The sequence below is a fragment of the Zootoca vivipara genome, chromosome 1 (genome assembly GCF_965207765.1).
Source record: "Zootoca vivipara chromosome 1, rZooViv2.hap1.1, whole genome shotgun sequence".
Taxonomy (NCBI): Eukaryota; Metazoa; Chordata; class Lepidosauria; order Squamata; family Lacertidae; genus Zootoca; species Zootoca vivipara.
The window spans coordinates 63,079,831-63,102,947 of NC_142582.1; the positions used below are offsets into that span (position 1 = coordinate 63,079,831).

General features: G+C 42.4%; 1 protein-coding gene across 9 annotated transcripts in view; it reads left to right on the forward strand.

Annotated features, from left to right (window-relative positions):
• Positions 1 to 1,416: 1,416 nt before the first annotated feature.
• The window catches only part of PTPN5 (protein tyrosine phosphatase non-receptor type 5), a 71,955-nt gene continuing 50,254 nt past the window's right edge, over positions 1,417 to 23,117 (forward strand). For 3 of the 9 annotated variants that reach the window (XR_015949099.1, XM_088666519.1, XM_088666548.1), the window contains exons 1-2: positions 1,590 to 1,760; positions 20,664 to 20,737. The gene's annotated coding sequence lies outside the window, so the exon portion shown is untranslated. Of the gene's footprint in view, positions 1,517 to 1,589; positions 1,761 to 20,663; positions 20,738 to 23,117 lie in introns of those variants that run through there. The other 6 variants (XM_088666546.1, XM_088666525.1, XM_088666544.1 and 3 more) reach the window with 6 other exon arrangements.

Consider the following 23,117-nt stretch of genomic DNA (forward strand, 5'->3'; position numbering starts at 1 on the left):
CTAGCCATTCATCTGCATGCGCTGCCTTGCTCACTGAGCCATACTTATGGCATGCTGCTGGAAGTGTCCCTCTTTCGGGCGACGTGGCAAAAGTGGGGCACTGCATATGGTGATGCCTCTACAGGTCTGGCTGGCAGTGGGCTGCCAGAGAACTGCAATGTGCAGATGTGTCAAGCCCAGTATACGTAACTGTGTGAATAGGACCAGCAGCTGACCTCCTTATGTGGGTTGGATCTACACTATATTTGTCTTCAATGAAAAATATGATATACTGCTGTTGATGCCCGAAAGAGAACGAGGAAGAGGTCCACATGTGGCTGTCCTCTGGTGATCTGGTCGCTCTCTTCCCTCTGTGTCCATCTCTCCTCCCCCTGCTCCCTGGCCCTCACTTGCTTCTGGGCATTTCTGCCACTTGAGCATTTCATTCATGTTTTCCCTCTTCCCCCCTCCCCTTCCCCATCTCTCTCTCTTTCAGAGAAATATGTATGTCTGTGTGCGTGGGCAGCCTTTGAAAGGCTTTCTGTCAGTCAAGCCACTGAGCTGAAAAGAGACGAGAGGTATGGGGGAGAGCGGTTTTAATGGGGGATGTGGGCGGCTGTTGTTGCTACCGCAGCCAGCCAGCCGTGCAGCCCTTCCCTGTGGGGGGAGCATCTGCATAAAGCATGGGGATGGAGGCTTTTGCCACTGAAAATGACCCTCCCCAAACACATGAAGTCTCTTCACCTGCCACAGTGCCTGAAGCAACACAAAGGAGGAGGCGAGGGCCATGACTGCAGACTGCCTTTGACATCTGCTGGGCTCAGTTTCCCTGTAAGCCACGCTTTTTTGTTACACCTTGAGGAAGGCAGGTTGCATCCTGAAAAACAGGGGGTGGGGGTGGTTTGGAGATCTTTATTAGCCAGGGGTTTTGTCTTACAGCTGGAAGGACCCAGCATTGTGGAAAGCAGATGGGGACCCTTCACAGCTGGAAGGTTTTCGCTTCCTAAATATAGGGGCCAGCAATTGCAGGAATTGGGAACATATTGTGGGGAGGTGGAGCAGGAGACTTCTGTATATATACTATGTGGAGAATCGAGCTTTCCATCGTTATTGGACTGGCGCTCTGCAGTGTGTGGTGGGAGCCTGTGTAGCAAGAAATAGGTGGGGGTTTAATAAAAGGGGAGGGGGCTTTCCACAAATGAACTGAGGGTTTGAGCAGGCCAGCCCAGGGCTTAGCCCCCAAGCCTATCTCCAGGTGTTACAGCTCAAGTCTGGTCTGCACGCAGAAGAGAGCGCTCTGTGCATGTGCAGAGAGCCTCCCCCCCCCCGCACCGCCGAAAAAACACAGCGAACACCTCCATCCGGGGGACGGAGGCCGGCTTCCTCCGTTGAGGTGAGTCAGGTTTGAAGCTCTGCAGAGAGTGTAGGGGCGTCGGTTCGGCGCGTGAAGCGTTTCTGGGAGGCTTTTACCTCACCGGCGGGGAAGAGGGAGAGAGAGAGAGTTGCATTGGCGTGGCCTTCCGCTTGGCGCCGTGAGGTACCGTTTTTTGTTTTAGTGGGGGGCGGGAGAGGGCATTGAATTGTGCCGTGGGGTGGAGCTCTGCAGCGTGGAGTTGGGGTGGGTGGGTTTGCAGACCAGACTGCCTGAGCGGCGAAGAGGAGGGGGGGGACTTTGCAGTGGGTCCAGGGGAGCGAGAGAGAGCGCGCGCGCGCGCGCACCCACAGCACACGCGCGCAAACACCTCTCTCCCGGCCTTGCCTCTGGTGGTCTCTTCCGCAGCGTGAGTCTCGCGCCTCTCTTCGTTCGTTTCCTTTCCATATACAGTACCTGAGGCGCGGCGGGACTGAGCAGGTGGGGGCGTGAGGGGGGGGGGAGAACGCGGGTGTGGGTGCTGTTGCCGTGGGAGAGGGATGGAAAGGCGGCTGGGTGGAGAGCTCGCGCAGCCCCGCCAGAGCGGTGGGCGGGAAGCCCCTGGAAGGGAAGCGGGCGGCGGGGGGGGGGAGGCGCCAAGGCAGAGAGTCCTAGGCGCCTGCTTCGCGCGCGCCGGCTGCGGCTCCTGAGACAAGGTGAGGGCTCAGGGCTCTTTCCCGCGCGGGGTTCTTGTGGGTGTTTTACGGCGGCCGGGTGGCGTGCAGCTGTTGCTCCAGCTCTGCTTTTCGTTTCCGGAGGGGACCCCCGCCGCCCCGCTGGTCAGCGTCGGCGTCCGGGGGAGGAGGTGGCGAGCGGGCGCCAAGCCGCGCGGATGCCGAAGTGGGTGCGCGGTGGCGCGCTCGGCGTGGGCTGAGGAGGGCGATGGCGAACGGTCGCCCTTCCAGGCACACCGGCGGCACTGCCTGGAAACGAAATAGACGCAGGCAGCCCAGCACCAAGCGGTCAATATTAGCGGGGGGTTTTATTATTATTATTTCGGGTCTGTTTACGTCGCTCCTTATAGCGCTCGCTCTCTCTCTCTCTCTCTCTCTCTCTCTCTCTCTCTCTCTCACACACACACACACACACACACACACACACAGTGGCGTCCTGTTGTCCTTCATGCGTGTGGTTAATACTAAAAAGGAGTAATAATGCATGTGTGTGTGTGAAAGATTCCTCCTGTATTTGTTGGGCAATGTAGGAAGCGCGCTCCAGCTGGGGAAGCGAGGTGCTGTTTGTGTGTTTCAGTTCTAGTCACTGCACTGAGTAGCTAAAACCTGATCTCCCAATTCCGGACTGCAGTAGAATATTAACGACGGCCAACCGGGCTTCTTCCCCCTTCAGTGTTCTCCTGGGATAACACTTGACTAAAGCCGACCTGATGAGACAACCCGGAGTCGCAGTGATAGCCCATCACTTTCTGACCAGGCTAGATGCTGAGAAAGCCCTACTGGGTCGGTAGCGCGCAGGTAGTGGAGAGCCCACTGCTTCTGAGTGCTGTTTGCTTGCGACCTTTGTGCGGCAGCCCAGCCACATCGCGGGAAAGGCTGGATGGTTGGAGGGGGGCGGGGGGAGGCTGCTGCGGCTGGTGCAAAGTGAATAGTCTCATAAGGGACTTTTTTTGTTAGCCAACAGGGAAATTTACTATTTTGTTTCTGATTAAATCGCCTAAGTTTCATATTAGAGGAAAACCAGCAACATTATCCTATTTTCCCAACTTTTCCTTTTATGATAATCTATCTAATTAAAACGTTCCAAAGTTAGGCACACGTTTATTTATGGCTGAAGAAGACCTGGGCTTTTGGAATAGGTACTAGACATTAAAAGCCTGCCAGCTGGGGTTTTTTCCCCTGAGGGGTTGGTAACTTGCTGCTTTGGATTTTCAATTTTTAAAACTGTTTTATTATGTTTCTGCTATTCCCGTAAAGCTTTTTTATTGTATAAGAAGAGGGGTATGTGTGTGTGTGTTAGAGTCAAATCCAGATACTGTACAGGCGTCTCATAGGTCTCTGAGGGATGCATGCAGAACTCCAGTAGAATTTCACCTTGTTAATTAAAAGTCAGCACTTAAAAAAAATGCTGCTTGTTGCTTGTCTTTGGCATCTCATGATCTAGAGAAGCGCAACTCCAGTAGAAGCAATGGGGACAAAAAGCAACCTTTTTGTAATGTCCTTTGTATGTGTCATATGAAAGGTGTTGTCAAAAGAAAGAAAGAAAGAGCTTCTCCATTGTCTGGTACCTGTTGTGAGAGATCAAGTCTTGCAGTTGGTCTAATAGGTTTTCTATTAGACCACTAAAACAAATAACTTGCAAGTGAGAGCCTGTTTGAATCCAGATGCTTCGGAAAGGGTTACTTGCCTGCATGTCTGAAGACCAGAGGTTCTATCGAAGTGAACAGTGTATGTTAAAGATATGGCGAAGGGCTGCAATTCTGGGCCCACCTCAAATTGGTTGCAAGAAATATGCGTCTGTGAATATGGTGGAAATGGAAGGCGAGTGAATCCTTAATTAACCTTAATTAGTTTGACTATGCTTTTCCATTATTGTCTACCTTTGTATATTATCTGCCTGTCTGTTATGTGGTTCCAGTATTCCAGACAATCCTTGAAGGCAGTCCCCACATCTTGAGAGATCCTGTTCGATGGGGGTGGGGAGAAGGCAGAGGAAAAGGAAAGCATCTGCTGAAATATGTGCAGTGCTAGGCTTATTGGTTGATTATGGGTCTTTTTTAAAATGTGGAATTGTTTCTGGTAATTAAGATGTTTAAGCCTCATCCATTATGTTTTTGTAACAGGAGCTGCAATATGGACATAGTGCTTGATGGAACAGGGAAGTCTGGTAGCCTTTTGTTTTATACAGCAACCACATATGTTCTTGTGACAGACTAAAATTTTGGTCATTAAAAAAACCCTACTTTAATCAGAACAATATTTACTCTGATGGCAATCCTATATTCATCTGTTATGGTTATGTTTTCAGAGCCATGTAGGCTTTTATGAGACAATTGTATACTGTATAATGAACATATATTCTTTAAAAAAAATATCCTTGAAGTGAGACTACTTCCTGGCTTTATGTTTTGCCATACCATAGTATACTTCTCAAGCTCAGTCACTCTAAGCATTAATGTTCATCTGTGGAAGTTGCTTGAAATACAGTTGTACCTTGGATCTTGAATGCCTTGCGAGTCAAATGTTTTAGCTCCGAACGCCACTAACCCAGAAGTGAGTGTTCCGGTTTGAAAACGTTCTGAACGTTTGATGCGGCTTCTGTGGCTTTCGATTGGCAGCCAATTGGAAGCCGTGCCTTGGTTTCTGAACATTTTGGAAGTCGAATGGACTTACGGAATGGATTCCGTTTGACTTCCGAGGTACCACTGCACTTTCTTTGTGGTGACGTATTCCCACCTCCACCATACTGTGGTGATTCCATGTGATTTTTATACCTAGTCCAGATACTGTATATTCCTGCATATAAGACTACTTTTTAACCCAAGAAAATCTTCTCAAAAGACGGGGGTCGTCTTATATATATGCTGGGTCGTATTTCTTATACGGTGAGTATATACGGTGAGAATAATATATATATATATATATATATATATATATATATATATATATATATATATACTGGAAAAGTTGGGAGTAGTCTTATACGTCCAGTCGTCTTATACGCCGGAATATAACTTCTGTGGCAGTAGGAACATAAGAAGAGCAGGTCAACATCCCATCTTGTCCAGCATCCCACTCTCAGAGTGGTTGCTTATGGGGAGCCCCCAAGTAGGGATCTAAGCACAACACCACTCTCCCCACTTGTGATTCCCAGCAATGGTCATTCAGAGGCATACACTGCCTCCAACAATAGTGGTAAAATGTAGCCATCATGTCAGCTGGGATAGGTCAGCTGGTAGAGGATGAGACTCTTAATCTCAGGGTTGTGGGTTCAAGCCCCATATTGGGCAAATGTTTCCTGCATTGCAGGGGTTTGAACTAGATGACCCTTGAGGTCACTTCCAGTTCTACAGTTCTATGATTCTATGTAGCTGGTAGTCACTGTTAGCATTAATTTTTTGCCGTATATTTGTCTAATTTTCTTTTAAGACCACCCAGTCTCGCATTATTGGCTGAGGGAGCCGGTGTACAGCTTCCAGGTCATGTGGCCAGCATGACAAAGCCACTTCTGGCGAACCAGAGCAGCACACGAAAATGCCGTTTACCTTCCCGCTGTAGCAGTTCCTATTTATCTACTTGCATTTTGACGTGCTTTCGAACTGCTAGGTTGGCAGGAGCTGGGACCGAGCAACGGGAGCTCACCCCGTCACAAGGATTCGAACCGCAGACCTTCTGATCAGCAACCCCTAGGCTCAGTGGTTTAACCCACAGCACCTTTTTAAGACATAGCCTTACACTGAGTTGTTCTGCTTAGATCAGTATTGATACTCTTGTTGATAGGAATAGTCAAAAATCTCAAGCACAGAAGCCTTTCCCAGCCTTGCTAATTAAAAATCCTTTTGAAGATTCCAGGGATTCTATGGGCCTTTGGTCTGATCCAACAGGACTATTTTCTGAGCATGATAATTGTATCCCAGCAACGATGTTGGCCACCCCAAGTTTGGGGGAAACTACACTGTATCTACCCCTGAAGAAAATGAAACTGCAGGGACTCCACTACAGCAATAGTCTCCCAGATTTGGAACGGCTGAGCTAAGTACAAGTATCATTGCATAGTACACCATGTCATTACTTTCTCACTGCTTAGACTGCCAATGGCAGAAACTTGCTGCCTTGGACTAGTCAACCTGCTTGCTTGCCTTTCAACCCTTCCACTGCAATTTATTTTCCTCTTTTGTCTTGCCCTTACATGTTGGCTGTACCCAATCCTGACACAAGGCTGGCCTTGAATGCCCAAGTGTTCTATACAGTGAATAAGTACAGATTCTCTGATGAGTCTGTCTTAGATGGTACATTCATGTTTTTGGTGTCCACTTCTAAAAAAACAATCAGATATGCACCTATAACCATTAGAAAAATCCTTATGCCCATAAAGCTGCTGAGACCAGAAGCTCCAGGATTCCATGCAGAGGAAGGAGGAGACACCAAATCTAGATTTTTCACTAGGAAGCTCAGGTCTGATAATAGATTTGCATAAAATTCCATAAAAGCACCTGATGTGAAGAACTCATGGTCTACTTTGAGACGTGGAGAACTTGGACTAACATTTTAGTAAGTAATTTTGTGCCTTACTGTTATTTGTAATTAATGGTCGCCCTTCATCCCATGATGGGGGTCCCATGATGAAGTATAAATGACAAAAACTAAACAACACTATAAATGTTAAATTAAATGAGATTCCAGACATTTAAACAACAGCAAGCCATAAAAATAACCATGCCATTGCTTACACTCCTTCCAATGCCCGTGAAAAGATACTGTAAACAGTGATGCAGAGATCAAAGCATTGTACTGCATTAGCAAATGCACCCCCACACCTGGCCACTAGCACATAAACACATTATGCAGAAGCAGGATGTGTATTTTTAAGAAACTGGTATGGTGGTTATCTTCACTTTTCCAAGCTGGAATCAAGTAGTAGTGGTTCCATGTGCTGCCTTGTGGTATTTTCATTATAACTTCCCAAATCTGAACCCCGCCTGTGTGCAATTCCAGCAGAGTATTTCACCTTCTGCATGTTAGTGGTTGATAATTTGGTAGCAGAATTTCCCCCCTACCATTTACAGTAGTAAGTGTGCTCTATCTGTCACTGAGTAAAGTACATTGGCACACTATAACACTTGCCAATAAGCGCTCTAGCATTGTGCTTTCTCCTCCATATGTTTTCAGGTGGAAAGCGGTGGTGGGGGAGCAGAGAAACAATTGATGCCAAATCTGCATCTGTGTTAGACTCAAAATTCTGCTTGCCAAAATTGCAGCCAAGTTCCTTAAATACCAAAATTAGCTTTTCTAATTCCCATTGACTTTTTCTAACCTCCACAGACTTTTGCATAAAAGGCACAAGCGTGAGCATTTATTCTTTTTAACACAAGGGGAATCCCAGGCAATAGGAAGTCTTGATTCATATATTTAAACAGTTTTACTCCACACACTTGCAGTTCTGAACTACAGTACAGTACAGAGAATGAAAATGCATTACATGCTAGCAGCGCAGTTGATACAATACAAGCAGAGACTTATTATGTAGCAGCTGCCTACTGCTTAGTATATTGGGAAATGTGTTATATAGTTGCGCTATTAAATTTGCATCTCAAGAGCTGTATGCTATACATACATTACTATGGAGAATGAAATTAAGGAACTAACTGCCCTCACATAGACTGACTGCATATGTCTTCCAGTCTCAACAAAGGAGTAAAATTTCTTGATACCCTAAATGACTGTGCCCTAGAGCAGTTGGTCATGTAACAGACTAGAGAGATGGCAACTCTGGGCCCTAATCTTTAAGTAACACCCAAGATCTGGTGCAATATGTAAGTGTTGCTGAACCAATTGGGAGCAGTGACCATAATGCTAGTAAATTAAATATAAATTTAAATGTACATTTTAATCACCAATAGCCAAGTAAATACAACATGGTAGCATGTGATATCAAAAGAGGAAACTGCCCAGAAATGAAGGGATTGGGGCTTTCTTTATTTAAAAGGTGAAAGGCAAAGCCAAGAGGGTCAAATCAATCCAAAACATCTTCATTGAGCTATGACTCCAAGGTCTCATTCCTTGCCAGACTCTGCCAGTTCAGCCCCCATAAGTGCATATGCAACATTATTTTAATTTATTTATTTTGCTCCAACATGCATCGCTTTACACTTGTTTATATTGAATTGCATTTGCCATTTTACCACCCATTCACTCAGTTTGGAGAGGTTATTTTGGAGCTCTTCACAACCTTTTGTTTTAACAACCTTGAACAATTTAGTATCATCAGCAAACATGGCCATTTCACAGCTCACTCCTAACTCTAGATCACTTATGAACAAGTTACAAAGCACATCCAGCAGGGACTTCACTTTGTCTATTCCTCCATTGGGAGAACTGTCCATTTATCCCAGTTCTTCTTGTTGTTAACCAGTTCCTGACCCACAGCAGGAACTCTCATCTTATTCCCTGACTGCCAAGCTTACTCAGCAGTCTTTGTATACCATCCCTGTTTCACCATATGTACATAAGCCAGACAGCTGTGGCCATTTGTGCTACTAGTTTCCAAACCTAAACACACCAGTGAATAAACCCCATTGATCATAGCAGAATTTACTTCCAAGTGAACATGTGTAAGATTACCGTAGTTATGGCTATTAATCTTTAATGTGTGATGCATTCCTAAATCTTATGAATAAATATGAGAAATGCAGAGTTTTAAAACATTTTCAACATGTTGCAGATGATTTGACATACAATTACTTTGGGGGATTCCCCCCCCCTCACCATTTTTTATTAATCCTGCCCCCCATTCCAGACCCGTTTTGGAGAGGGAGGGGAGTTCTACCTTAAAATGCATAGCTATGTAAGTCTATTCAGAAATAAGCCTCATTTAGTTCAATCAAACATACACGTATATGGGAGTATAGGATTGCAGTCTGAATCCATGTCTGATAAGTCATAGAGTCATAGTCATAGAACATTCTGATAAGTGGCACTTCTTTTAAAATATCACATGTTTCTCGACTGCTACACTGAGCTAAATATGAAGCATCTAAGGACTGAGTTGTTTTTCTGTTACCTTTGCTAGCTGTTATTGGCTTCACTAACACAAGTGATACAGTGCTTCTCTATTGGCCAGGATTCAACTAGCCCTGTGGTGCGCTAGTGGAAGCTTATGCAAGGACTACCATTGGGGGTTTTCCCCTCCCCACCCCATGGTCTCTGTACACTTCCCCCAAATCCACTCGGGGTGTGTGTGTGTCAGAAGAACCTCCAGAGCAGCGCAGATAGGAAGGAGAATGGGAATCACTTTGTGTGGCAAGCCAAAATCTTGTGCTGATGGACCAGTCAGAAGAGGGTGATGTTGAACTTGAATTCCTCCATAAGGTCCCAATGGATGTCTTCTGTTCTGAAGAATAAAAATGATGAGGCAGAGTTTATGTTAATATTTGAATTTTGATAAGTCGTTAAAAATAAAGGCCTACAGTAGTACTTCTACTTACAAATTTAATGCGTTCCGAACGCACATTCGTAAGTTGAAAAAATTTGTAAGTCGAATCCCATAGGAATGCATTGGGAGAAAAAATTCGTAAGTAGAAGCAACCCTATCTAAAAATTCGTAAGTAGAAAAAATCCTATCTAAACTGCATCCAATATGGCGGACGGAGCTCCATTTGTAAGTAGAAACATTCATAAGTAGAGTTATTCGTAAGTAGAGGTACCTCTGTACTTTTTTTTTTTTTAGTTTGTACAACCTGCACAACTTCTGTAAAACTTAAGGTGACCCATTCTTTCCACTGTATAATAGAAATCTACTTTTTCCAGCAAATTAACACTTTGAAAGCTTTTTAGTGGTAAAGCACCCCAGGCAGTGCATTGCTAGGCAATTATAATATGCTACCACTGATGTATAAAAGGTGCAAAGCTGCAGACCAAAATGGCTTTTAGCACCAGAGGGGAAAAATACTGTAATTGCCTTAAAATGCAGTGCCTGGAGTGTCTAGCTTCCATTATGAACTGGAATTCATGCAATTTACATGTGTGTACATGCACACAGCAGAGAGAGCTACCTGAGAAAAAGCAAATTGTGTTTGTGTGTGTGTGTGTGTCATCACGTAAATAAATGGCACCAATAAACCAACAGAACGTTTAAAACTAATAGATACAATTTGCATGTATATACTTGCAAAGCTGTGCATCTGAAATTTAGGGTGGTTCCCATCCCCCATCCCTTCAGCATGTGAAAGTTTTTGAGAAACACTGTGAAGTCAGAGGAGGGAGATGGAAGGCAGAGAAGGTAGGGATGAGATGACTAGCAGAACCAAATTGTGGGAGGGAGGCATAACCTGGGTGAAGGATCATTAATGGGATATTGTAGTAAGGCTTTATGTGAGAAAATATATCATAGCATATCCAAAACCTGTTTATGGCCTTTGATTATGGGAGGCTGCAATAAAAAAAATGTCATGGGAGAAATGCAGTGCTGTGCTATTACGGGATAGGGAAGGGGGTACGTCTGATGGAAACATGTCGTGCTCCTTCTGGGGTAGTTTGTCAACCTTTGGTCCCTACCTTGCACTCAGCACTCACTTGTGGCTCCTAGAAGCTGTTAGCATGTGACAGTGGTCACACTTCAGGAATGGCTTTGACTGGCCAACTGAACCAGATAAGGGTAGCCGAAGAGTCTCAAACCCTCAGAGCATTAGGGACTTCTTCTGCATGTAAAGACAGGCTCTAGTGGATTGAATTGACAAAACCAATAGCATGTGCTGTCAAGGGAAGTGAGGGGCAGATGGGGGTTGTCAACCTGGGAAGGTAGCCCAACCAGGAAAAGGAAAACTTTGTTCCTAAACCTCCGCTGTCTTGAAGGATATCTTCAGGAGAAGAAAAGGCTAAGGAGTAAGCCCTGCAGAAATCCAGAGTGGAGTCCCTAAGACAGTTGGATGGTGTCTTGTATGCCGCCTACTGGCAGCTCCTGCAGCCAAGCTGGTACCAAACATATTGCTGTGCTTTCGTTTGGCCCATATTAGCGAGGCTAAGAGTGGGGGTCTTGTCATCTGGGCAGCCTAGGACCTTCATGCACACTGCCCAGGCTTGTGCCCCAAGGAGGTCACTTCAGTACTGTTAATGCATCAGTTCGACGCACTCCATTGTCTCTCGAGGCAGATAGATGCCAGCAATCAGTCCAAGCATTTCTACTTGTCAAGTGGAACAACTCCCCTTTCCTCCCTCTGAATTCATAAAGGTGTATAATGAAGGTGCCAGGCGAACTTCCCTGGGGAGAGCATTCCACAGATGGGGAGCCACTTCATAGAAGGCCCGTTCTCGTGTTGCTACCTTCCGGACCTCTCAAGGAGGAGGCACACTAAGAAGGGCCTCAGAAGATGATCTCAGGGACCAGGCAGGTTCATACAGAAAGAGGTGGTCCTTGATGTATTGCGGTCCTGAGCCATTTAAGGATTTATAGGTAAAAACCAGCACTTTGAATTAATAGTGAGCTAGTAGTTATGGCTGAATGCACTGGACATTTTTGCCTACATAGGTAGCAGTTGCAGAATAATAACCCTGAGTCAGTAACCACAGACACCCTTGCCTATGTAAACAAACTGTTTAATATATTTCTGGAGTTTCGTTTGTAGGTTCTCTTTAAATATTTTGTGATGTGGCAGGGATCTGGTGCATAGTGTAAAATTCACTATCTGGTGCAAAAAGATGTGGGACTCTGGCTTGGGTGCTGTGCCTTTAAAAGCTGTGCAGCAGGTGAGCATTCACCACATATGCTACATTTCCCTAGTGTGAACATGTAGTGAAGAGGAAATCTTTACATGTTGAATTTCTGCCTGTTAAGAAGATTCAAGTACAGGCAGACACTCTGGAAGCAAATAACCACCATTCCTAAGAAATGTAAAATTCTGATCTCCAGCTATGAAGTGTGTGTCTGGCCTAATTTGGATACAGGAGAACTAATTTCCTAGAGAGAGGAATTGGTGTTTTTCAAACAACAGATCATCTGATATTTTACATAGCAGCCAGACACATTCTAGGACAAGGCTGGCACACCCAGGGAACATCTAGAGTTTCTGGAAATTAGTGTCCTTACTTTTTGCCTGCTGCGTCTGAAAATGTTAACTGCAATTTGGAGGAGCCAAAAGCAATCCATCTTTCTCTGTTGCATACTGCCAGCCAGAGTGAGCTTTAAAACAAGAGCAATTAGGATTAAATCATACCAAGGGCCAGACTAGAAAGAACTGTTAATTACACATGGAATGGGGAGAGGAAGCTTAACTCTTTCTCTTCCTGCTATGGTCCCAACAAGAATCCTGTCACAGAAGCTGCTATTTGCATCGTGAGGGAAGCTCCCATTGGTGCCAGTAGAGGCCTCCCTGGAAATGCAAATAACAGCTGCAAATAGAATGGAACTTCAAATCCCCCCTGCCCTGGTCCTGAGGCTGCTGCTCTGCCTTCTCTGTGGCTGCTATCAACATGACCAAAAAGTACTGAATCTGCTCATCAACTGAATTCATTTGCCAGGCCCAGGGCTACATGGGCTGCTGCAGCCTTAAGGGAAAATTCTGCAAGACTGAGAATAGCTCCCTCCCCAACAGGAGCTTAATGTGGATCGCTGTAGTGTACTCACTTCTCCCACTAGTGACCCTGGGAAACACTGTAAGGTACCCTGATGTATTACAACATCTTGAGAAGGCTCAGACCACTGAGAGGTTAATTACATGAGAGCAGAAACGAAAGACCATGCGGTTTATCCATTGAAAGCTAAACGGGACCTTAAATTACAGTGACATTGCAAAATTCCAGTAAGGAAATTATTTTGAGAAAACATGTTGACATTTATTTTTCACCCCTGTTAGAGGCATATGTTGTTGATTTTCAAGTATGGGAAGCTTGCAAACAGGACCTAAGTGCAGTGGCATCACCCTCTTTGCGATTCTCAGCCACTATACACAGGTGTACAGCCTTGAATACTGTGTTTCTCCAAAAATAAGACACCGTCTTATATTTATTTTTCCTCACAAAACAAACGGTGGCTTATTTTTGGGGTATGGCTTATTTTTGGGGTATGGCTTATTTCTGGGGTATGGCTTATTTTCGGAGAAACACAGTAGTAGTATAGTAGAACGTGTTGCTGTATGGTACTCTATGTGGACTCCAAGGCTGAGGTGTGTTCATATCCATTCCTGGTTATCCCCAAGTTTTATTTATTTCAGCAGTTTAATTTATATTTGGGAAGTTGCTATTGTTGAACTACTTAAAGGTTTGTTTGTTTTTACAATCAAGCAATATATAAATATTGTTAAATAAAAATAAACAATTGACTCTTTTGTTGTGACTAGATCCCATTCCATAATTTCCCTCAGTACTTGCTCATGACTGAATTTTGGCCTTTGTGCAGAGCTGTTCCCTTACTAATTTTTTATTATTATATTCCAAGTGGTCTGTCTTACTTTTGAAAACAGCTGTGTACAATAAAAAAAATTCCTTCAGTAGCACCTTAAAGACCAACTAAGTTTTTATTTTGGTATGAGCTTTCGTGTGCATGCACACTTCTTCAGATACCAAGAAGTGTGCATGCACACGAAAGCTCATACCAAAATAAAAACTTAGTTGGTCTTTAAGGTGCTACTGAAGGAATTTTTTTTATTTTACTTCGACCCAGACCAACACGGCTACCTACCTGTAACCAGAGCTGTGTACAAGTTATTTTTAAAAGGTATGGAAACTGGTTTAGCTCCACCAAATAGGTTTAGCTTTTCAGTGAACAGAGCCCACTTGCTTGTGCATTCCTTTGTACAGCTCCTTTCACTGAAATAATAACAAATGAAGATTCCCATGTATTCTGCAATTGCGTATGAGCAATGCAAACTATGGGCAGTCTGGATTGGGATAGTATGGTGGCAGAAATGATTGCAAAAAAGATTATAAAGATGCCAAAGGATATTTGCATTTACTGTCTTGAGTATCTGTGAGTCTAGTGTAATATGGTGTGTGATAATGAATTTTTAAAAATAGAAGCTGACTTTAAACTGGGAAACATTAGCCCCCACCCCAAAAAAAAGAAACCACAGTCACGACTTGCCAGGTAAAAAACCCACCTTCTATTAAATAGTAAGTGACTTCTGGTGTGAATCATATCCTTTTGAAGTATGTTTTCTAGGTGATTGAAGTCATATGGGCTGATTGATAGTTGAGTTATATACTGTAAATGTATTGTTTAGGTTCCTGCCCCACATCCTAATTTAAGTACACAAACATATGGATATCAATTTTTAAAAAAACCTATTAAGCTCTCTTCCATACAGTAACTAACACAAGCCATCAAACATCTTAAAAGTAGATACTGTAGTGTTGTTATCCTGATTTTGGTGGACCACAGAGGTTGCTGGTTTTGGGGGACCATCTGCCAGGTTTATAAGACAAGCCCTCTTGAATTCTTGGTTGGAATCTAACAAAGTGCTAAGTAAGCATTCCTCAGTGCAAGAATTTCTGCTCTTGCAACAAAACATTCTCCCCCTGTGTACCCCCTAAATATGTTCTAGGGGTTACTCTAACCCCCAGGGACAGATTTGGAGCACAGGAGGAGAAGGGAGGAAAGACCTGTTGCACAGGTAGAAATCCTTGTACTGACAGGGTAGGTTAGTTGAATCCTGCCCCTTCTGTTGGAATTCAGTATCTTTTCATACCGTAGTTGGAAAAACAAACAAACCCTGACCAGACAGGCAAACTCTTTGACTCATGATTGACACTAAGGGATGCATGTGGCCACTGTAATTAATAGCCATTGGTTACATATGCACCCTCCAGGTTTAGATGCAGTATGCCTCTTGAAGGCAACTTCTGTGGAGCAACACCATATCCCATCATGTGCTGAAGTATATTTGGAATCTTTTATGTCCTCAGAGTCATGTTCTGGGTTAAGAGAATGAATGGAAATCTTTTTCCATAATTTTATCAATGCCGATTTTCATGTTGCCTTTTATGAAACCATCACTGCCTCCCAGTGGTACAAGCTAGCATCAGATATGAAATAAATGAAAGTTTGTGAGTGCAGGCAAATGTGTAGCCAATTTTATATTTTATTGTGTTTGACATTGGTATGCTGAGTTTTGTTAGACTGTTAAACTGTGATGGTGTTTTGGACAGCAAGAAGCACAGTGAGATACAGTATATATATAACCCCAGCTGAAGGATAAGATGATGCACTATTGAATACAGTCGTACCTTGGTTCTCAAACGGAATCTGTTCTCAGAAGCCCATTAGACTTCTGAAAACATTTTTTTAAAAAAAGGTGCAGCTTTTGATTGGCTGCAGGAGCTTCCTGCAGCCAATTGGAAGCCATGGAAGCAGCGTCAGACATTTGGGTTCCAAAGAACGTTCGCACATCGGCTCACTTTCAGGTTTGCAGCGTTTGAACCAAAATTTTCAAGTCGCAAGGTGTTTGACAACCAATGTACAACTGTATTCAAGCTATTTTTTTAAAAAAAAATACTGTGTGGAAGAGAGACTTTATAATGGAGACATCTCCCCCCACCCCACCATGTTTGTGCCTGTGATGGTGCATTGGGCTACCACCTGACTGAAGCTATATGCCACCTTGGGTTCCATGATGGAAGAATGGTGGAATACAAATGTAGGGTGGGGTGGTCATCAGCATCAACATGAAGCTGGAACTTCTGTGTTAAAATCAGCTAGCTTAATAAATAAGTACTTGAGAAAGTTTACTCATCTGACTATGGTATGTCTGCATTAATGTGTCAAAGCAATTCTACCCGTAGGCAAGTAAGGAAATGTTCAGATTTGTGACTCCTTTTTGTCTCTGCTGCCACAGGAAACCTTTACAGTAAGAGTAGCAGGACCCCATAGTAGCAGGATCCCATGATCCAAGGTAGCTACAAACTGCAAAAATAAAATAAAAAATAAGATTATTTCAAAATTATTAGACCTGTCAGTAGCTCTTTGTTCTTGTTGAGTGTATTGTTTGTATGTTGTGTTTGTAGGTGAAAGAATCACTGAGAGTTAATAGGTGGTTTTTTATTTATGGTCTTCATAATTTTGCAGGTAACATGGTATATGCCAACTATGGACTGAGTACAGTGGTACCTTGACTTATGAATGACTCGACTAATGAATGTTTCGAGTTACGAACAGAGTTCCATCCACCATTTTGGATGCGGTTTAGATAGGATTTTTTCGACTTGCGAATTTTTAGATAGGATTTTTTCGACTTTCGATTTTTTTTATTTTTTCCCCCCATTGGCTTCGACTTACGATTTTTTCGACTTACGAAGGTCTGTTCGAAACGGATTAAATTCCTAAGTCAAGGTACCACTGTAGTATAATAGTTGAATGTATCAATCCTTCTACAACAGGCATGTCAAACCTGTGGCCCTCCAGATGTTTTGGCCTACAACTCCCATGATCGCTAGCTAGCAGGACCAGTGGTTGGGGAAGATGGGAATTGTAGTCCAAAACATCTGGAGGGCCACAGGTTTGACATGCCTGTTCTACAACATATAGCCAGACGTTTAAATGGCAGAGAAGTCTCCAGCAGTTCCCTCTTGGAAGAAGATATGAAACTACATTTCTGTGATGTGGAATTGCTCCTTTGCTAGCTCAGATAGACAGCTAGATGCTTGAGCAGTATGGGACATTTCTTCTCATGGTCTAATAATGCATGGATCACCAGCACATAACCCAAAGAGGCATTCCCTGATGTCCTGCCTCCTGCTGAAATTAGGTTTGCACTAAACCTATTGTAGACAATAGAATGCATTTTTCAACACTAATTATGTCATGGGAATGATTTTGGAACCCCCAGGGGATGTATTTTGTCGCTTGAAGTATCCCCAGATTCACCCTCCCAACTTATTTCCCTGACCACCACATTCAGCACTCTGCTGCATGGCCACATTCTAACCTTTCCATGGGTAGCATTTACATGGTGAATATGATATGTGACCAGCCCATCTAATGATGTAGGTGCAGCATTCTATATTTCCTGTTATTGTGCGGGTTTTTTTGTTTTTGTTTTTTAAGTGCAGCCAGGGTCTCAGAAATCTCAAGTCCATTTCTGTATCTGTGGAGGAGCTGGGTCACACATTAGGTTGTATGAGCAAATACATTCTCAGGGATGGTAATGCGAAGAAAATTCTATAACATCTGATTCAGCCCACACTTTCCTGTCTCACACCTTAATGCGTGCCAGTTGGAAATTGCTGTTAGATTGGTTTTGAGCCTTCTTTGTGAAAGAATCTATATTAATGGACTTCTTAGAAATTGCTCTACATTTTGTATTAGAAAATGATTGCAAGTGCTTCCTTAAATTGTGTTTTGAAGGAATGATTGATACATAATCACATTTGATGATGAATCTCCTTTTTTTTTTTGCCAGGATGGTAGGCTACTTAAGAATATAACAGCCCTGTAGGATCAAGTGAAGAGTTCATCTAGTCTAGCAGCCTCTTCCTAACATTGGTCAGCTGCATGCTTCTTGAAGGCCCACCAGGAGGCTAAATTTTGCAAGAAAACATTGTGGTGGTGTGACCACTTTTCTGAAAGACGCTGTCTTGAATATTGCCTCTGGTCATAGTGAACTGCTGTCCCATAGAGATCCAATTCTTGCACTTGGATAAAATCAACACTTACATGATTTGAGGGTAGCTACATTATTGGGTTTAATTCTGTAGATAAGTTTTATTATTCATGCAGATTATGCACGTGTGTGACTCCTAGGATGAATCAGACCACATAGTAATAAATATCTCTGCTTAAGATTGTTTCTTGAAAGTCTTAACAGTGATACTGGATTCTTAAATGCAATTGGCACTATCTACCCACCTTCATTTCTGTGAAAGGTTCCCCTACCCCGCAAAATTGTTGCCTCTTTTGTTAAGAAGTGTGGAGAAAGGATTCCTGGTAGAATTGCTTTGATGTATAAAATGGCTTTTCTTTGTCCAAATGTAGCATTAGTAAACATCCTATAGTGCAAAACTTACTCTGAATGCAGTTGAAGTCCTTAAATGTATGAGATATTTTGAAAGTGTGACTAGTTTCCTCATTTATTAGTCACAAGTTGATCTTTCTGTAAAGGATACATAAAAGCATGCCTTGCCCTATTTTTCATGGAACAGCATATTTGCAATGGATAGTTGGAGTGGTCATGTGTTTTAGGCAATGGTTTGCAGCCGAGCCAGGGGAGCCACTGCAGCAAAAGCGAGGGACAAGTCTCTGAAGTGTGCTATGTTGATCCCTGGGGCAAGTAAGATGAGCCTTCTCTAGATTGTTGCTGCTGTCTTCAGAACCAAGTCCCTGTACGCTGCAGAACAGTTTTCAGGAAAACTAATTATTTGACCAAAGCATAATTAGAAGTTCATGGCGGAAATATTGACTCAGACATAAAAATCTTGATTGCATATGTTATGTGATTAATTAAGAGATCTGTGGGGAACAGACTTCTCATTCATGGATTATTGTTCTAGAAGTGCACCAGCAATTTTGCAAATGGGCCATGTCTTCATTTTTGTCCCTTCTGTTGTCACTATACCCCACCCCACCCCATTACTGTGCAGAAGCATTTTGATTCAGCTAAATGTGAGGGTTTTTTTAAACACTTATTTACTTACTTAGCCAAACCCTTATTAGGCATTAAAAATATAGGGCATCATAAAACATCCATTTATAAACAACTTTCCTGGTTGGAAACTAATAATTATATCTCTAATTTCCTCCTCTTTCACCCTTGGCCACTCTTTTAGTTTATCTAGTTTGTTATTGTTGGACTTCCTTTCCATTCAATTTACTATGTACATAATTAAATATGGAAATGAAATACTGAAACCATTTAGATTCTGCAATTGATGGGACAGCTGATTGGTTGCCAGCTTTCAGACCTCCCTATATTTTAAACCAAAGCACTTTGTTATTTTTGTTTTGAATTGAGTCAATTGGAACCATTTTTGGGTGGCATCTTTTTGTTTCTTTCCGGCCAGAACTAGGTGATATTTTCTTTTTTCATCAAAGTAGGAAGGTCCTAATTTGGTACGGTTATCTTTGGAAATTTGGCACAATTTTTTTAAAAAAGTTGAAGACATTCCTCATTGAACCAGGGACTAGTTCTGTTTTTAAGTACCCTAACTTTTGGTGGAGTGTTAAGCTCTTCAAACATTTTGAAGATTTCACTATATACTTCCAGAATGTCAGTACAAGAATTGATGTTCTTCAGACTAAAGAGTACCTGGTTCCTAAAATCAACAAAGCTTTTACCCCACTGCTAGAATCATTTCCTGGGACCATTTTAGTTGGGCCATATGCTCACGTTGACAAAAAAATTGTATTGTTATGATTAGTTATTTCTAAATCAAAGCTTACATTTATAGACATCAGCAATGGTTGGTGATTGTTTTTGATGTGTGTCCCAATTCTAAAGTTCACTATCAGATTTACAATTTCACAAAGGACCAGCATATAGTCGATGACACTACATCTGGGGGTGGTGGTATGTAAATTTCCTGTTTCTATTACCATCTATTGAACCATTCACAATTTGTAAGTTATAATTATTGCACAGCTCAAGCAAGCATATACCTTCCCTATTTATAACCTTGACTCTAGAGAGTCTTCCTATTTTCATTGAATGTGCAATATCATCGGTGGTTTTCCAATTTAATACTCACCCTAGCATAATAATAATAATAATAATAATAATAATAATAATAATAATAATATATTATTTATACCATGCCCATCTGGCTGAGTCTCCCCAGCCACTCTGGGCAGCTTCCAATCGAATAATAAAACAATACAGCATTAAATATTAAAAACTTCCCTAAATAGGGCTGCCTTCAGGTGTCTTTTAAAAATAGGATAGCAGCTTATTTCCTTGACATCTGTTGGAAGGGCATTCCACAGGGTGGGTGCCACTACCGATAAGGCCCTCTGTCTGGTTCCCTGTAACCTCACTTCTTGCAATGAGGGAACCGCCAGAAGGCCCTCGGTGTTGGATCTCAGTGTCCTGGCTGAATGATGGAGGTAGAGACACTCCTTCAGGTATACAGGACCGAGGCCGTTTAGGGCTTTAAAGATCAACACCAACACTTTGAATTGTGCTCAGAAACATACTGGGAGCCAATATAGTTCTCTCAGGACTGGTGTTATGTGGTCCTGGCGGCCACTCCCAGTCACCAGTCTAGCTGCCGCATTCTGGATTAATTGCAGCTTCCAGGTCACCTTCAAATTGCCCACCATCATTAATGAGGCATTTGGGTATCTATCAAACAACCTTTCAATGTAAAAGTTTAGTTGTGACCAATTCTCAACAGATGTATTGCTTGATGTAGCAGGGAGGGATATAGATGTTTATAAGCAGCAAAATATCATTTTTGGAAGTTAAAAGTAGAGCTTGTGCAAATAAAGAGCATTTTTTCTAACTGTTTGACTTCAAACCCTAGGGTGTCTTTAAACATACCACAAAGCCTTGCTTTAGGCTGGCCCTTAGAATTAGGTTTTGATGCAGGGATCGTGTAAGATTGTATAACTCCCCAAATGCATTTCTCATTCATACTCAGTGAAGAGCACTCTTCTTCTTTTTCTTTCTTTCATGCTTTAGGAGATGGTGGTAGTAACTGATGATTCAGCTGGGGAAATCCTGGAACTGTAGTACATAGAGTGACTGAATGCTTGGTAAGTTTATAGTATCTGTCATTTGCATAGAAAAGGAGCATGAAACTGTTCCCCAAATATGTAACAGGAAGGTCAGCTTTGATATTGTGTGATTTAGCAGAAAATCTAAGAGGTTTACTACAGGTTTCTACTTGTTGGTTCAGGGGAAATCCCAGATATATATTGTAACATGATGATGTCGATCCCGTGTAAGCGATGCCAGGTATGTAAACTAGTATCACACTAATAGCACACATAATGTTCACACAGGATTTGTGTAATTCCTTACAGAAGTACTGTAACTTTTATATGTGAATTTTGTAAGTTGTGAAACAAGCTTTAGTAAGTCCTGCACAGTATAGAGGCTGATTACTCATATTCCTGAACTGGGCCTTTGCTTTTTAACATCCCGGCTGCCATGTTGTTTGGATTGTCTTATGACAGCCACCTCTGTAATGACAGATGATGAAAAGAATGCTGTCTGACTTCTACGTAAAGTAAAAGTAAAAATAAAACAAATGATTGTCTTCCTTAGCAAAGAATACAGCGAGGGCAGAGTGCCAATAAACTACGCACACTGGATGACTAACAGGGCTCCTACACTATTGGTGTAGGCAGGGAATGTGCTATGTTGTCAGCAAAGCATACCATAGGTGCTTACCAAATGCTTTTAGCCCCTTAATGCCTTTCTCAAAAATCAGATTTTTGAGGAGAATGGTGCTCATTCATGCTTGAAAAACAATTTGGATAATAAATCACCTTTAAACTGGTGGCCTTAGATTTAGTCCAGATGAATCTGTCTGAAGTCACAGGGCTAATTTGGCTTATATCTACATACAAGGCTGAAGACATTGTTGCTTCTTATGAGTTGAACAATTGCTTCTAAAGATAAATAGTTGGGCTTTTGAGCGTGTGTTCCATTTTCTTTCACTGATAAAGTATATGCAGTGTATATGTTATTGACTTCAGCAGTTGCTTCTAACAAATGCATAATAATGAAAGCATTGAAAATAGTTAGCCATAAGAGGAGCATCCATAGAAAGTTACTTGTTTGATCTCAGAGTGTAACTTCTTTCCCCTGATGCAAGGGAGATAATTTGCTGTGCTATTATGCGCTTTGTTATACAAATGCATGTTTAGTGATCTATACATGTTGTGCTGTAAGTACTTCAATACTATGCAAATATGAAGTAGAGCCCATGAGTGGGTGGCAGGACACAGTACCTATCCACCACTACAGTCATACCTCGGTTTAAGTACGCCTCGGTTTGAGTATTTTCAGTTTAAGTACTCCACGGACCGTCTGTAACGGATTAATCCACTTTCCATTACTTTCAATGAGAAAGTTCGCTTCAGGTTAAGTACGCTTCAGGTTAAGTACAGACTTCCAGAACCAATTGTGTTTGTAAACCGAGGTACCACTGTACATATATTCCAAGTAACTCCCCTGTGTACAGAAATCATGTGATAGAGGTGCCTGTGTGTTGAAGGTCAAAGTCTGCTAACGGAATGGGAAGTGACTATAAGGCCAGGAAAATCCTGGGACCAACCGCAGTCGGAAGGGAGTAGAAAAAGATGGTGTTTTAATTTAAATATCAAATTCTGAATTTTCCACATCCACAGTTTTCCAATACAAAATTTGGCTAGATTTCATATATGGGCAAAATTATTCCAATGCATTGGGCTAATGGCTGAAATCGCCAATAGTTTTTGTGTTGTCTGCTACTGCTGCAGTTAATTAGGTCTTGTTTTCTATCCTCATTAATTCGGTTTAGAACTTGAAATCCCAACCTCATTCCCCACAAATGTTTAAAAGCAGAGCAGTCTCCCTTTGCTTAATTGAACATTACAATGCTCTGTCTCTGGCTCCAAGTTACCATGTGTGGATAGCTAAATGAAAGTGTAGCATGAGATAATCCTCCCTGATAAAAACCAAAGGCAGGAAAAACTAAATCTCTAACAACCCATTGTCAGGAAATGGATTGTAAGAGAAAACTGAATGGGTTGTCTTGTATTTATTCCAGAGATTTTGGGGTTCTTACTGGATATGTACAAGGTTTGAGCATAGGAAGTGGCCCTGCTTCCTGCTCAGCAATGTCTGCACAAACATCTGTGGCTTCCTAGTCTTGTCTAGAGATTCTGACTAATGAAACTGGAATCTTCTTCATGCAAGGAATGTTCTCTTCCACAGACCCTCACTACAGTTTTCTACCAAGAGAATGACTTATCTTTTCAAGAGGAAAATTATGGTATGATAGAAATTATGGAAGAGACATGGAAATAAAAGACTATACTTTGGGAAAGAGCATAATTTTTAGATGCCACCCACTGACCACTCTCCCCTTTAAGGTCCTTTGAAATAAAATAGTGGTTGCAACAGAAGCAGTCATTGCAGGATGCA